The 16,496-nt window shown below is 44.9% G+C and overlaps 1 protein-coding gene and 2 pseudogenes across 2 annotated transcripts in view; 2 read left to right on the top strand and 1 right to left on the bottom strand.

The window, feature by feature from the left end:
• MAML3 (mastermind like transcriptional coactivator 3) overlaps nt 1-16,496 on the top strand; it is a 365,957-nt gene that overhangs the window by 231,620 nt on the left and 117,841 nt on the right. The gene's annotated exons all lie outside the window — the stretch shown is intronic.
• Nucleotides 4,005-4,123, top strand: LOC120613514 (uncharacterized; annotated as a pseudogene).
• Nucleotides 6,218-6,336, bottom strand: LOC120613710 (uncharacterized; annotated as a pseudogene).

Raw genomic sequence — 16,496 nt, 5'->3', positions numbered from 1 at the left:
CTAGGGAGAGAAACGCGTGAATAAACACATTTCCCCAGAGCACTGCAGAACAGGCCCCGTGCTCTCGGCCTGGGCGGGACCGGTCCCAGCACTCCCGCCTTCCCCCGCTGGTCTCCCGGGCGGCTGGCTGCAGCTCATGAGATCAGTTAGGGAAGCACCTGGGTAGGGAGGTGGCGGAGTGTAGCGGCCGATTGCTGGCTCTGAAGCTAGGACAGACATTCAGATCCTGACTTGACCGCTTCAGTAGTGGCAGGACCTTGGGCAGCTTACCTGACCTCTCTGAGCTTTAGGGTTTCCATCTAGGAAACGGCCATGGTAATGACAGAGTTATTATGACAAAGCCGTGTCCTAATTTATGTAACGCATTTAGCACAGGATCAGATCCATAGTATGTACGATACGTATTTTTTAAATTTAGAACATTAAACACATCATATACTATTCATACCCTTTTAACCCTCTAGGAAAGTGAAACTATGCTTCAGTTTTCCTCAAAGCCAGCTTCATTCATTCTCATGCATCCATTCGTTCATTCAACAGACATTTATTATATACCTGAAATGTCTAGGCATTGGGCGTACAAAGGTGCAAAGATTCTGGAAGAAACATTTTATCACATATGCGTGAAATTACATGGACAGGGACTGCGAACAAAGTGGTAAAAGTATATTAATTTGCCTTTAAAAACCAACTGTTAGCAACTATTAAATAATCGTAAAGTTTTCTTTCATTTAGCTATGAGAAGATTGTTCCCTTTTATATATACCTCTGTTTAAAGTAAGAATTACTTATTAAAAGAATATTTTAACATATAATATAAAAATGCCACATTTTTTGTTCATTTATGTTAAATGATCTTACATGAAGAAAACACCTCAAGAAAAAAATCTATCCACAATCTCACCTCTCACACTCCTAGAAGCTTTCTAGTGCTTTCTAGTGATTTCTAGTGCTTTCTAGTGATTTCTAGTGCTCTAGTTGTCTCCGGAACCTTATGATATGAGAGAAATCATTTGTCTTTGCCTTAGTTAATCAGAAGCTAACCAAGAAGGTGGCATTTAATTCAGCTGAGCACTTACAACATCTATCCTTTTTATGTATTAGAAATAGGTAAATAAGTATTCCCAAAATAATGAAAACTATTATTACTTTAAACTCCTTTTTTTTTTTCTTTTGGGGGGTTACTTAGATTAAAACAGGCATTTCAGTCAAACTTTTAAAACTTAACTCCAAAATAACAAGAGCTCTGTTGGAAAATCTATGTATTAGTTATCTGTTGCTGTGTAACGAATCACACCCAAAACTTAACAGCTTAAAATGAAAAGTGTTATTGTGCCACACGGCTCTGAGGAAATCCAGGAGCAGCTTTGCTGGGTAGTTCTGGCTCAAGTTCTCTCGTGAGCCTTGCAGTCAAGTCGTCAGCCGGGGCCGCGTCATCCGAAGGCGAGACTGGGGTGGAGACTGTTTCCCAGGGGCTCCCTCCCGTGGCACCCCACTTCCTCGCCTCAGGGATCTTTCCATACAGCTGCTTGAGTGGTCTCATAACATGGCAGCTGGCTTCCCCAGAGCGAGCGATTCACGGTAGAGCAAAGAAGGAGCCAAGTCACCATGTCTGTTATGACGTGGTGTCGAAGTCACACACCCTCTCTTCTTCCTTATTCTATTCATTTGAAGCAAATCATTAAGTCCAGTCACGCCCTGGGGGAGGGGAATCAGTTCTGTCCTCTGAAAGACTCTCTGGACCTGTTCGTGGACACCGTAATTACCAGGAAAGGCTTTTGACATTTCGTAAAGTGCTTAAGTGATATTGGCACAGAGAAGCTTAGGATGGGAAGGACTGAGCTGGCAAAGATAAGCAGAACCACCTGGGGATTATGTGCAATGGGGTGCCGTGCCCGCGTAGGGGACAGGAGGGCGGAGCGGGAAGTCACAGACTCCAAATGCACCAGAAATGTGTTTCTTTTTCACTTTGCAGCCCCAGACCTGATATCAAAGCTGTGCCTCATGGCAGAGGATTAATGCAGAATTCTGCGGTCAAATGTAAAGAAGCCTTTGCTTTTATTTAAAGCAGGAGATAAAATTTTAGAGGACCTTGCATCTGAGCTATTACCTGTTTACACTACACCCAGCCTTGTTAGTTACCCGACTTTCCACTTCTGCTTTAAGAATTCTTTCCCTGCCCTTTTCCCGTTACGGCATTTATTGTTTCTAGCCCGTGGTTTCTGTCCTTCTCCGTGTCCTCTGTGCTAGCTTTCCTATGGAAGTAGTTCCCCCTGACAGGATGGCATGCGCGATGCTGTGATAACGCTCTGTGGCATCTCAGAGTTCCTCCCACACGTCTCCCTGGTCTCCCAGGCCGAGCGCTGCCGTCAGCCACATTCTAACTTCCTATTATTGAATATTTCAGGGTCCAAAGCCCTCCGTGCCCCATGCTGTCCACTTAGGCATCTCTCCACACTCGTATTATTCACAGCAAGATGCACGCATGCAAATCCTTTAAGTCCTTCAGGCTTTTCTTTCCATTTCCCCCTCAAATATGAATCGCCTAGCAACATTTATCGAGGACCACATGCAGAGAAGGCTGTAGTCTCTTTGCTGTATCCCAAAAGACGAAAAAGGCATGGTCCCTGCCCTTACAAAGTTTATCCTCTAGTAAAAGCTGGATTTTTAAAAATTTTTAAAATAATAACCACACGGATTTCCATTTATGTTCAGTAGAGTGACATGTTGTCCAAGGTACAATAATCAAATTCGAGGGTTAGTCTTTTGTATACCTTTTAATTGAGAAAACTAGCTATCTTTTGGATTAAGTAAATGCATCTACCTCGATGAGAAATACTGCTACAAGAAAATCATTTCATGGGGTTGACTTCCTAGTGTCATAAACACGTTTCACCCAACTGGTGAAAATTCCTATGTGTTTAAAACTCAGATAAATAAAAGCATTTATTAATAATCTGTAAAAATGATACACCCCATTAATATAATAAGTAATTAACTACAACTGGTAATTGCAGTATAAACAGAAGAATAACTTATTTACGTTCTAGTTTTTCTCGTTTAGAAGACATCAGCCCTGCCCTTTGATTTACTTTATACTTTTAATGGGCTTTTGTTCAGAAGAGGGAGTCGGGGAATTGTGAGCTGTGAAGAGTTGATAAGGAATAAGAAGTGCAAGCTGAGGAGAAGCAAGAGACGGGGCCTCGGGAGGAGAACCGAAGGCGAAGAGGAAGCCCCTCGGAGCCTGTCATTAAGATCTAACCTGTGATACAAGGAGCAGCAGGCAGTGGTCGCGGGCTTCTGAAAAGGGGAGAGTACTATCTTGATCAAAGTGATCGGCACGAGGGAGGCTAGGACACGGCACACCTGGGACAAGATAATTAGGACCCGACTGACATGACCCTCGCAATAGAGCCAAAGCAAAAGAAAGAGATGGGTGGAGATGACCATGGACATGGAAGGAACGAAACCGAGGCTGCCATCGGTTGTCAGTAAAGGATGTGTTGACCGAAGGTGATAGCTGGGACACTGTGGCTTAATTGTCAGTTGGGTGCTCAGTTAAAGAAGTCTTTCCGCGTAGACATAAAGGACTACTAAGAGTTTCAGGTTCGTCCACATCCAGTGAAAAACATGAGCAGATGAATCATTTTTTGAGGGAAGTTGTCCATGAGGAAAAAATATATAGCATCTAGCACGAGGTCTAGAGATTGCTAGAATTAATACCTGGGGGAAAAAAAAACAAGCATCCAGGAAATATTTGTGCATGTGAGTGTGTATGTGCGTGTGTTTCTGCAGATATACACATATATCTATCTGAAAAACATCTGAAAACCCATTCATCATAATGGAAACCCTAGCGAGTTCTACCTGCTAGAATTATAAATGATATTTCTTTTTCCTTCTTTCTCTTTTGCTTATCTGCATTTCTGTATTTTCCGGTTGAACATATATCGCTTGTATAAGTTTCCTCATAGAGAAGAAATCATTTTTAAAACCTGGGTGTAGTCTATGGCCATGCTACCCTGAACAAGCCCAATCCCATCTGATCTCGGAAGCTAAGCGGGGTCGGGCCTGGTTAGGACTTGGATGGGAGACCACCTAGGAAGACCAGGTGCTATAGGCGTAAAAAACAAAAAAACAAAGTGATTGTGTTTAGGACAAGGTCAATTCGTGAGGTCAACCAAGGGTTGCTCTGCCTCTCTAAAAAAAAAAAAAAAAAAAAAAACCTGGGTGTAATGAAGGAGAGCGGAGTGGAATTTTCACAGTCAGAATAAGAGGGAACCTTAAAAAACTGGTCTCAAGATGGGGACGCTGAGACCATGACAGTTCTGTGATTTGTTACTAGGCCTCCAAAACAAGAGTAGGATTTTCTAAAGCTGAGGCTCTGCCTGTCGAGGAGGAAAATAGCCTCAACTTCTAGAACTTAGATTGATCCGAAGCAGTGGTTCTCAACTAGGGATGGTTGGTCCCCCATTCCCCAGGGGCTATTTGGCAACATCTGGAAACATTTTTGGTTGTCACAGCCGGGAGAGGGGAGGGCTGCTCCTGGCATCCGGCAAGTAGAGACCAGAGATGCTGCTAAACCCTCTGCAATGCACGGGACAGGCCCCCACAACACAGAGTTATCCAGTTCAGAATATCCAGTTCAGTAGTGCCGAGGATGAGAAACCCTGATCCAAAGGCAGGTGGGTATCGTGGCTGCCACCCATGGAATGCTTCGGTTGCCAAGCTCTGTGCTAAACACTTGACATGAATCATTTCATCTTCAAATGATCTTGAAACTCGGGCATATGGAGTTAAGTAGCCTGTTCGGGTCACATGGTAATGAAGCACCGAAACCAGGAGCCGAAGCAAAGTCTGTTTGCATGCAAACCTGAGCTCTTAAACATTATGCAATTTCGCCTTCCATCTTAACACTCACAGAGTGAAATGGGAACAGGAAAGCCACCTGAAGGTCACCTCTGACCTTCTGGTGTCATTCTTTTTCTACCCTTGCCAAGGCAGTGGCTTCCGAACCACTTTTACCCTCCTAGAATGTAATAACTGGTAAAAACAAATTTTAACACTTTTCTGTGTCTCTTCCTCTTTATCTCTCCCTCCAGACCCATCTTTCAGATAGATGTTTATTTTTTTAATGACTATCAGGTGCTTTTTGTTGGAATCGGGGGTGGGACGTGGTCATTGGTTGATTGTGCAAATGGGAGCTGATATATTGCTGGTCTGCAAGGCTTTTGGTCATGGAGAAGCAATCTGCAAATGGCTGAGAATTCCCACTTTAGCGCATCATTTTAGCACACGGCGAGAAGGCAAGCATACGCTTTTACGTTGCTCTTATCCACCTTCCTGGTCTCTTCCTCTTTAACTCTGGCTAAAGAGTTCTGGGCTCTAGCATTCTAACGTTACCTCGACCTCCTTGTCATTTTCACTGAAGGACACCGCGTGTTAAAACCAAAAACTGTATTGCTTTTGGAAAACTGACTTCCTTGGGTCCTTGAAAGCATCGATCAAGGACTCAGTGGATCTTAACTGGTGTGCTTGCCAGCGGAGAGGGAGAGGAAAGTCCCCACTGGTGTGTACTGCTGCCTGCCACCACCCACCTCCTCTTTTCTGAGTGACAATTAGGATTTTAAAAGCATCATGCCTTACATGCACTGAATCACTATGGGAGCGAGAATCGGAAAGTGCCTGTCAGGCTCTTCCATCTGTCTTCTCTTTCCCAGACCAACACGGGATCGAAATAATTCGTTCTAACGCCGACCTGTGCGGAAGGCCCATCGCACATGTCGGAGGCCTCCGCCTCCGCAGCAATCTCACGCACGAGGTTATTTTCCATGAGAAAATGTCGATCGTGATAAATAAAATTAGGAAGGAAATTTGGATCCACCTTGCACAGGAAAAGACTGATTTTAGAGTTTCTTTTCCTGTGAGCTTTTCTTGTCAGGATTGAGTTTCTTGTCAACGTTTCCATCCTTTATCCTGTTTTGATTTTTTAAAGAGAAATTTTATAAGTTCGCTGGGTCTGCTTATCCTATTTGAACTCAGAGCCCTTTTGAAGTCAGAGCTCTGGTTTTGCTTAACTTCTGTGGAAAACCGCCTTTCAGATTATATAGATATATATTTTTTTTTTAATTTTTTGGGCAAGGCAACCCTTGGTTGACCTCACAGATTGCAAGGACCTTGTCAGTTTACAATCCCTTATTTTTTATTTTATTTTTTACACCTACAGCACCTGGTCTTCCTAGGCGGTCTCCCATCCAAGTACTAACCAGGCCCGACCCTGCTTAGCTTCCAAGATCAGACAGGATCAGGCTTGTTCAGGATGGCATGGCCGTAGACCACATTACATATTGAACCAGAACTTCGATATTATTTTCTTCCAAAGAGCATATTAATTTACTCATATTATCAGCTGAGTAGCTAAATGCAATGAATTCCTCATATCCAGTGAATCTCAAATGAGCCCCTGCCAACCTTCCATATACATCTCCTATCAACAGTACTATCTGAATTCCTTCTGAATCTGTAGGTAGTGCTCCTGAGGATCAAAGAGGGGGTGTTAAAACAGCACAGTTGAGTGCACAGTCACCATTTTTCTAAACAACCCCAAGTGCGAGCGTGTATCAGAAACAGTCTCCATAATTTTGGTTTAAACATATGATTGCTTTACACAGACACACAGAGATATGCTTCCCCATTTCCCGCAGTACCTAACTCAGCCCTAGGTACAAAAGAAGTGCTTTATAAATGCAGAAGGCTTAGACTCATCTCTAGAAAATGTAAAGAAAAAGAATTGAATTCTGGAAGAATAACTGTGGTATCCTGAAAGCAGGGACCAGTGCACTGATTTTTGTGTAAGAGTCAGGGAGAAGCCAAGCCATCGCCACTGGGGCCATAAAGGGCTGTTGGGAGCAGTGAGCCTGGGGAGTGGACAGACCTCAGCCTAAATATGGGCCCCTTCACCTTCTGCGGATTGTTATCGATACTTGAATTTCACATCTACTTCTTAACTTCAGTCTTCCCATCTGTGAAATAGGGATAATGATAATCCAAAAGTTTATTTATTATTTTTTATTAGCAGTATTATTATTATTGGTAAGGGCATCAGAGAGAGACAGAAACAATTTCCGTAAAAACTTTCTGATTCGGAATCTAAGGGATCTTGGTTCAAATCTCACATTCGATCCATAATAACTGTGTGCCTGGGGCAAGTCTCTTCAGTTTCTTTACTTGAAAAATGAGATGGTGATGCTTGTGTTCCAGGGAAGATTAAACCCGGGGGATGTCAAGGGTCTCGGATGTACCAGATGCTCCACAAATCTCAGCTCTGGTTATTATGTCCCATTTACCAAAGCTGGTGAATTGGTTTTCTGGAAACTTAGGCCAACTTCCTTAGCACCATCGAGACCTATGGGTTTTACTTTTATTTTCTTTTTTAAGTAGCACGTCCCTTTGAGATTACAGCGAAAGCTACAGCAGTATCATCATAAAAACATACATTCCCCAAACTAACTTGGGTACAGTTGCAAGGGATTCACAGGCACCCTCTCCAAGACAAAATAAGGCCCAAGAGGGTGAAAAATATGCCAATCCAAATGGAACGATTCTTCGCTTTGTAAAAGGGCTTACCGTAATATTCCCATCGCAGCTCTCCCAGTATCGTTAAAATAGAATTCCATTTACAAAATAAAAAAAACAACTCATTTTACTCAGAATATTTCACAAACACATTTTTTTCATTAACAGAGGCAAGCCTCTTCTAACAAAGCATATTTATCAAATGCCTATTATGTGCCTAATAAGGTGGTGGGTGTTATAGGGAACAAAAGAAGCTTAACATGTGGTCCCTGCCCTCAGCCTTTTCTTTCTAATTGGAGAGACAAGTGAACGAGGCGGCATTAGATGTATTAGCGCTATATGCTGATATAATCAAGTACTAAATTGTGTATGCTTGCGTGGGTGGGCGCACAAGCCTCACATATCATTCTCTGACCTTGAATTGTACACAAATCATTAGCGTCAAACCGGAATCGCCGACTGCTCCCCCATCCCTCGTCTTCGCTTGGCCGACTTCCATCCCAGCCTCTCCCTCTGTGTCTGGAACACACTTTAGAAAAGATGGGGGGAAATAATGCAGTGAGAAAAAGAGAAAAATTAGTAAGGAAAAAAGAGGTCACCGTCAGGCTGTGGTTGCCACTGCCGACAGAGTCCACATCGGACGGAGTCTGACCCGGGAGCACCCAAGCTTCGTGAAAACCTATGGGACACGCGACAGCTTCTCTTCCCCGTTTACAAATTAGCTGCTAGGCCTTGTGTCAGTGACTGGATCTGCAGAGAGAAAAGAATGGTGCAAAGAAGAAGGCCTGAATGATAGGAGGGGAATTCGGACACGGCATTCGGTGTTTACACCAAAACAGCATGGGAATCATAGCCCAGGAGAAGATTTATGGGAAAATCATTGGGTGAGGAGAAACAGGCCTGCCTGGAACCCTTACAGGCCCAAGGCAAGAGCACACATGCGGGCCTGCGTACCACAGGCTTCATATTTACTTGTCAGACATCAAGCTAACTCTTAAGTGAAATATGTTCTATCATCTGACCTTGATAACTTTAACCTGGGTATTGGAAAGACTGAGGGGGAAGCCAGGCAACTGGAAAGGCCCGGTCTGAATGCAGGCTCTTTGCCTCCTTGGGGTTATGCAGCGTGGGTGGCCTAGACCATCAAATCTTCTTCCCATCCCTGGCTCTGTGCTTTACTCCAGAGGCTTCTTGCTTGTGTGAGATGCTCCAGCTCACACCTCCAGGGTCCACACTTTGCACCCCGCCTTGGCCACACTTTGGGTTTAGAAATGCACTCGGCATGTGTCCACCTTCCAGAGGAAAGAGCTGGGGGAGCAGACGTGAGGTCTTTTTGGGTTCCAAGTATCCAGAACACATTCTAGAAGGGAGGACATGAGCTCTCACCTTGGCCCAGGTAGGGAGAGACATGGCCAGAGGAAGACCCCAATCAGACCCTCTAAAGCTGGGGGCCAGGACCGGGACCCCACAGTGCCTGTGTTAAGGGCATAACCGAAGAGAAGAAGGAAGACATAGGAGGGAGATTAAAGCAGAGTCATCAGGGCTGCTCAGTTGAGGGGGTGTAAGTTGGGAGGAGCTGACAGGGTGGAAGAGAGGCCCATCTAAAGAAAGGAGAAGGCCGGACCTGCACCACCCCCCACAGAGATGGAGACTCTTCATTTATTATTGTGTTTAGTTAGAGAATGGGGCGGGGGGCGGGGCAGCGGGAAACTGCTATTGTAGAAGGCAAAGGGCTCTATAATTCAGCGACAAGAGATATGAAAGGCAAAAGAATGATGGTTTTGGAGCTAAAAGCAGGGGCTGGGAGTGACTGCTCCCCAAGGCCACCTGGCCCCATCTCGTTTCTGCACCTGTCTCATCAGCCTGCCGGTGCTCGCCCCGGGAACCCGCTGAGGAGGGGCCATTCTGCCTTGTTGTTTTCCCCCAGGAGAGAACAAAATTGAAGGTTCGTTTTGATTCCCCCGAGAGAAAAAAAAATTACTTCTTAGAATATTGACTATTGAGAAATTACTTATGTAGAATATCGGATATAAGTATCGAATGTTTAGCTAGACAAAGAGGATAGTTGCTGTATTTGAAATTACACTATTTGCAGAAATAAAGAGAAAAAGGTTTAAAAATCTCCGCACAAACATACTTGGTAGAATTGAAGAAACTTCTCATGATATTTCAACATTTTAATTTATCTTCATTTCACAATGTTTTTTTGTTTTATGAATAAAATATTTAAGGGATTTAGGAAGTTGTTAAATAAGTCATGAGTAAGCTTTTTGGAGAAAAGAGCAAGACACAACTTTGAGTTACTCTTGTGCTAAAGTTCTTTCCTCCATCCTTCGCTTTATTCCTGTCAGGTCAGTCACCGAGGAATACGAGATCCTCGAGAGCCCCTTAGCCCCACCTAACACTAACACTGACGTCCCGCTCCCAAGCAGTGGTGAGACAAGCGTTCGTGAACGTCGTTGACTCCTGGTATTCAGGAATTTGTCATTAAGGGGTTCCCTTCATCCCAAGTAAAGCCAAAGCATCATGGTATGAGTAATTAATAATTCTACCAGAGCGTGAGTCTGAGGCCAGTACGAGGAGCAGGTAAATCAGAGAGTTTGTAAACGAGCCACAAGGGGGCCCAGAGTCTGTATCTTTTTACCTTGGCGTCCCTCCCTGCGTGCCATCTACCTGGAAGCAACGCTCGTGAAATAGGAGTTTGTTATTATTCGTTGCCACTGTGCAGAGTTTACAAATTTCATCAAGTTCGCGTCTGATACCACTACAGTAGTGGTGTCGTTGACACCTGTGGTGGGAATTATGTGTGAGAGCTGGGGTAGTAACGAAGCGTGATGGCATCTCCAGAAGTGAGGGCCACGCTTCGAGCCTCTCTTTATTTTTACTCCAGCTTCTGGTCTCCAGTCTCGTCATGGCAGACAGGTATGTCTCGTCCCGACTTTGTCACAGATGACCTGACTCCTGATCCCAGATGATAAATTCAGTCTTAAATGCGATTCATTTTCTAAATTTCTTGGGGACCGATTAGATCCTCAGCCTGCAGAACGTTACATCCTGGATTTGTTCACCACTGTCACTGACACACAGAAAGCGCGGAATAGCCCGTGTGGACCGAGGGCCACTGGGAATGGTGACAGGATAGTCGGGAGTGGAGACGCAGTCTGCACACGACCCTAAAACCGCGCGCGGGCCTGCCGTCGGCCTTCCCTGGGCCTTGGTCTTTCAGATCACAGTACTTCTTTCAATGATTTTTACTGAGTATTAACTAGCTGTGTGGGATGCAAAGTAACATGTGACAAGCATTCAAGGACCTTACAATGAATTCATTTTTTAAATAAAGCCTCATAATTTGACCAAATGAAATAATTTCCACTGGTATTGCAAAACAAAAACAAAAAAAAAGAGCCAAGAGTCATTTGTTCTGTCTTGCCATAGTTTTATCCTGGTCAAAACTTTTATGAATGACTTGGAAAAATTATAAAGAGCATGTTTTTCAAGTTGGCCATGACACAGGGCTGGAAAGAATAATGAATGCAATGCATTGAAAGAAGAAATGGAGATCTACAAAGATCTTTCCAAGTTGAAATACTGGGCAGAGTCTATCAAAATGTATCAAGAACTAAAGTAAGGCTTGCGAGTTACTGTGCGACTTTAAACAAGTTACTTTACCTCTCTGTGTCTTTGAGCCCTTGGGTATAAAATAGGAATAAATGCAGCCCCCGCACAAAGCCTGGCTCCCAGTATTGAACTCGATGTATGTAAAGTGTTTACCTCGCTTGCCACATTGAAGATGCTCAGTAAGTGTAGCAAGTATTTCTTTTGGGGAACAGTTGCCTGATGGAACTATATAGTAACCGGAAAAGGTAGGGATGCTTCACACTGACTGGTGCTTGACCGGCCACGTTATGTGGCACATGTCCAACGAATGCCACACTTTAAAAGGGAGATAGGGAAACTGGATTGAGTTCAGAGGAAAGTAGTCGCGATGGTGAGAAAGCCTAAAATCATATGACGAAAAGTTCAAAGAACCGAGTATATTTAGCCTGAGGTGTAGAAAACTCAGGTTGTACATAATAGCATTTGCTAAGACTTGAAAGGTTCTCCTATTGTAGATGGTTTAGATTTATACTCTACTCCGGGGCCAAAGGTGGATATTGTAGAAAGACAGATTTAGCCTCTGACTAAGGAAGAATTTGCTAATATTCAGAGCTGCTCAAGGATGGTAATGAATGCTTCAGGAAGCAGTGAGATCCTTGTCCCTAAAGGTGATCGTAGGCCAAATGGCCACTTGATGAATTAAAGGGTAGACTTGGCGACCTGATCGTCCAGTCTCTGGAATTCTGTGATTCTGAGAATAAAAATGTCGATTTCAATCAAGACGATAGGCAAGAAAAACTTAGTATCAATACATTGTTTGGTCATACACCGAGAAAGAAGTTCCAAGACCACCAGAATCTGGCGATGGCAGTTTTCCTCACAGGGTCACTGAGGAGATGGTCGTAATGGGCGGGGGGACCTCCATCGTGTTTAGGGGGAGCACTCCCTTGCCACCTGTCCTCCAGGCTTTGTTGGGTGTATGTGAGCCCAGGAGCTCAAAAACAGGCCTTCTACTTGGCTGGATGTATGTGGCCAAATAAAGAGTGGCTCAACAGACTGCCTGCTGTTTATCTTTCTTAATCTCCTTTAAACCTCTTTCTGCCTCAGCCAGCAGTAAACCCTTTACAGAGGTTAAGCTGACTCCCACTCCCCTTTCTTTTTTGGTGTTTAATGTCACTGATATTTGTGTTTCCTGTTTGCTTTGGGTTCTATTTATTGTTTAAAATGACAAAACTTCATTATGCCTATGCTAATTATCTTCTTTTATGTTGTGTTTTCCTGACTTTTTCTTATTAGGATTTTCCTTCATTTTTTTTCACTGCTAGAATTTGAAATTTGGAACCGCACAGACCCTCACGGACGGTTTCGCCTCCCCTTTCTGTGTTTCCATTTGTGGCGGCTTCAGCGTCTGTTAATATTACAAAACTGCATGTAGATATGGTTTTTTAGTTGCAGGCTCCTAGGAGCTGCACATTATATTGTTCAATAACAGCAAAGATGACCATTGTTGATGTCCCTTTTTTTCTGGTGGCCGGGATGGGGAACCCTCCGTCCAGTGCTCCTCACAGAATCACAAAGTTTGGAGGTGAAAGACGGCCGCCTTTCTTAAAGGTCCAGGCTTTTCCCAGCTTCTCGTAGCTTTAGCTCCAACTCAGCACGTCACCTTTCCCAAGACCTTGGACGAGAGGCGCGCTTTGCTCCCGCCTCTGACTGCCTAGGTGTCATGCATCAGGACGAAGCCATTCACTTGCTCTCTGATCGCTGCCTGCTCATTCTGCTTCTCCCGCGGCTTTCTGTCCAGAGAACTGCCATTGGCTGAAAGAGAGTTAATGTCAGTGCCACTTGCGTCCATCCGGGTTCCCTGCATTGCAAGTCCTTGCCACTGTCCTTTTACAGACAGAGCACCCTTCCTTCTCCTGACTCCTCTCCTCTGCCCCATTTGACTTTGACTTTATAGATGGTAAAAACTATGTTCACTTTATTGCTTACACATTTCTCTGACTACCCTAGAAGGCGCCCAGCTCTCACTACATAAGGCGCCTTTTCCGTAAGGTACCCGTTTCCTGTGGGTTTTTCTTTTCATCCATCCCACATGAACTGAGGCCTTCCCCAGTGCCTCGTACTGTGCTGGGTAAGGACAGGGGAGACAAAAACGAAGCGTTAGCGTTGCCCCCAAGTTGCTTTTAGTCCATCGGGGAGATAGAGAGTTGCTCTGCAGTGCAGAAGGACCTGGGATACTGGTAAACACCTGTGCCCCCGGGGTCCCGAGGAAGGGTGCATGGTTCAGACAATGAGCGGGAAGCACCGTTAGGTGGAGGCCCTGGACGAAGTGAGACCTAAACAGTCGTAAAGGGTGGGGTGGGTGTTTTTCAGAGCCACCACCTGGAATAGACAGTGCTTATAAGGGATTTTCCTAAGGAAGCATGCGGCGTTACCGTCATGATGAGTTTATTTTGTTTTCCTGTAGACTCCGGAAATTTTTTGCTGCCATGTGAAAATTAAAACTTAGATACAAAGTTCACAGACCTGAACTGGTCTCATGCTCTCCAAACAATCGCAAGCCTTTGATGTCCGCGATAAAAGTGAAATGATGGATATAAAGCAAAGGGAGCCATCCACATGTAAGGTGTTAGGATTTGGACTATCCAACAACCTTTTTGGAGTGTGTTCACTCCTTATAAATTCCCTGGTGATTTTAAACCTGAAGAACAGACATCCTTTGGAAATACGAAGCAAAGCACACTATGCGACGCGTGTGGATATACCACTAGGATAATAAATCATCCATGTGTTGGAAAATGGGTAGAAAAATAGATAGGAGGTGGAGGGTGCTTTATAAAACTACTTTAACAGTAAAACAGCCCTGATGCTATTTTATTTGGACAAATTTCTTTTCTCTAATATAGACATTGATAAACATTTTATTCTGACATTGGTTCATCTCTTTGTATGAAATGCTGTTTTATCTTGCAGCCACTCCGTGCCCTCAGCCCTCCAAAAGTGTCATCCCCTGAGATTTGTTATTCACCCACGTGCAGCACAGGGTGAAGTTCAGATTCAGATAGGGTGAGGACAGGATTGCTCACCAGGTGACACCTGCTCCAGCTACACCCCATGTCATCCTCTGGGGAGTCTGCTAGGAACCTCAGACATCTAAACATATCTGCCACCAGCGGTAAGGGACAGAGCCCCAGATGCCACCGCAGGACCAAGCCCAGTGCTTTAGAATTGAAAGGAGACGGAGGTCGGTAATTCGACAAGCTTGATTTTCCCTTCTCCTGGGTGACAGCACATAGAACAGAGGGGCCGCTGTGAGGGAGACTTGAGAAAGATCACAGCGAGGCTCAGATTCCACAACCGGGCTGGGGCCATCGACAGAGCAGGACATTTCCGCCAGTGGAGTTTTCTGACAGCTGCCATGCTGCTGGAGAGAGCCCTAGATGACCAAGGTACCCAGCGCCTTGTTCTGCAGCCAGGGGCAGGCCTGACTCCCTCGGCGGGATTCAGCGCTGATACGTAGTCTTAAACGTGGAGTGGGAGCACCCTCAGGACAGCGATCTCCTGGGCTGCAGGAGTTGCTCTCTGCTGATGCTGCCAGACCTACACCAGCATGGAGTGGATCCTCTGCAGCTTGGGCTAATCCATGAAAATATTCCCCACCGTCAACATAAAACATTGAGAAATGGTTTTTTTATGTGTTACATCATTGATTCTGTAGAAGGGCCCTCAGAATCCATTCACTCCATTCAACAGATGGCCATCCCTAGGCATCAGAATTAGCATAGAATCGGGAGGAAAATGGATCGTAACAGTGGTGATTTGATTAAGTGTGTCGTCCGTATTTTGCCACCAATCTGAGCCTTGATTTGAGCAAGCCGCTATCCCTCCCTGGCCCTCGGCATTCTCATTAGGAATTGGGGAAGCTGAATTACTATGAAAAACAATGGACGTTTCTTCAACGTTGACTGCGTGTGTGCCAGGCGCTGAGATGAAAGCTTTGTAGACATCAGACTTCATTCTCAAACAGCCTATGAGGTTATTCTCCTTGGTTTTCAGGTGACAGAACAGAAGCGTAGAAAGGATAAGGACGTTCCCTCAAGGTCTGGTAGCAGGTGGAGCTGGTATTGAACCCACCCAGCTTCCTTAAACTTGGTGCAGGGGGTGGGGGTGGGTACTGTGGTTTCTTCCTTAATATCCTCCTGCTTTCTGACTGAGACACCCAAAGACCTCAGCAAGGCAAGACCTCAGCGTAGGGAGATCAGAGGTCGTTTGCTTCCTGAAGAGCCTTTGGTGTGTTACCCCCCAACCTCCAACAACCTGCCCCCGAGGGATCTCCAGGCCCTCTCCGTAATCCTCAAAGCATCCTTCCAGCTTTGCTGCCGCATCACCCGAGCGAGTACACCTGCAGGCCTTCACCTCTGCCTCTTTCGCTTTGCTCACTGGAGAACGTAAGGACTGTGTATTCGGTACCTGGAATACACATGCATCCTCAGTAAGGTTAGGGAGCTTGGTTTTTACCATTTTCAAAGGGGATCATAGTCTTTTCAAGAAAGAAGCAACTTTTTTTGATAGTACCATTTGAAATCGAGGAAACTTTGCGTGGATGAGAAGCCTGTCCTGAGTCTGTGCGTACAGGTAGAAGCAGAAACGAGAAGGCGAGCAGTTCCCTGGCCGGGCAGGGGCTCTCTGATCGCAGGTCAGGAAAGGATTCTGGTGGCTTCGTCGTCTTCGCCTCTCTGTGTCATCCGTTCTCCATCTCTAACACGAGAGGACAGCAATCACTTGTGTACCGTGCATCCCCATGTACAGGTCATTTTCACATGCGTTGTTCATTTTAATTCTCATCTGACAGTACAAGTCTTTTATAAATAAGCAGACTGAGGCCCAGAGAGGATACAAGAGTTGGCCAAGATCACCCAACAAATAAAGGGCAGAGCCAGGAGACAAACCCCATGTGCTCTTTTCATTTCATAATAGCCGAGGCTGTGAGGAAGGCAGAGATAATTAACCAGAATGCTTCTTATGCGCTTTGGCAAATGCGAGGCTCCTGGAATGGATTACTGACAGTCTGGAAATGGGAAAAGTACCATCCAGCTAAAAACACACGGTCCTCTGAGTCTTTCCGAACGCTAGAAATAAAATGTAAGCTATCAGTGATGGGTTTCACATGTCTTCGGACCTGTGGCACTTGCTATGTCCTTTACATTTTACTCCGTGACCAGGATGTGGGCGTAAGTTGATTTTTGCAGAGAGGTTATAAAAAGCTGTAAAACTTGCCCCTTAAAGTATTAATTTAAGCCTTGCAAATTTTTCTTCGAGCTCCG

The sequence above is a fragment of the Pteropus medius genome, unplaced genomic scaffold, assembly GCF_902729225.1.
Source record: "Pteropus medius unplaced genomic scaffold, Ma_sr-lr_union100, whole genome shotgun sequence".
Taxonomy (NCBI): Eukaryota; Metazoa; Chordata; class Mammalia; order Chiroptera; family Pteropodidae; genus Pteropus; species Pteropus medius.
The sequence above is the reverse complement of the archived record's forward strand: the minus strand, read 5'-3'. Positions and strand labels throughout refer to the sequence as shown.